The following is a 458-nucleotide window of genomic DNA, read 5'->3' as shown; positions in this document are numbered from 1 at the left end:
CTTTTTTTTTGGTTTTCTCCTTTTTTTTTTTTTTTTTTTTTTTTTTTTTTTTTTTTTTAAATTATGATGTTGAAATTCAAAGTTTTGGAACACTATACTTTCCTAGTAGTATATTTCATGTGAAATATATGGATGTGGTAAAGAAACTAAACAATAACATCCCATCTTATTATCGATCAAAAAAAAAAAAAAAAATCCTCAAATGTCTATAGTTAAACGGTCAAAATTCATCAAACGATATAGTATAGATCATCAATCGTTAACTATAGATATTCTAATGATTAAGTCATTTTAATTGTAGACAAGTGTGAATTTTTTTAAATATTTCTTAATTTGTACACTTTTCGCATGATGTTTGGCAATAAGTAATTATGAAAGTATTTTCCCATTGACATCATCAAGTTTATACTTCTTAGCTCCTAACCTACCCGATGCATTACCTTCGCTTATTTTGAGTA

This window comes from Olea europaea, unplaced genomic scaffold, assembly GCF_002742605.1.
Source record: "Olea europaea var. sylvestris unplaced genomic scaffold, O_europaea_v1 scaffold126, whole genome shotgun sequence".
NCBI lineage: Eukaryota > Viridiplantae > Streptophyta > Magnoliopsida > Lamiales > Oleaceae > Olea > Olea europaea.
The sequence above is the reverse complement of the archived record's forward strand: the minus strand, read 5'-3'. Positions refer to the sequence as shown.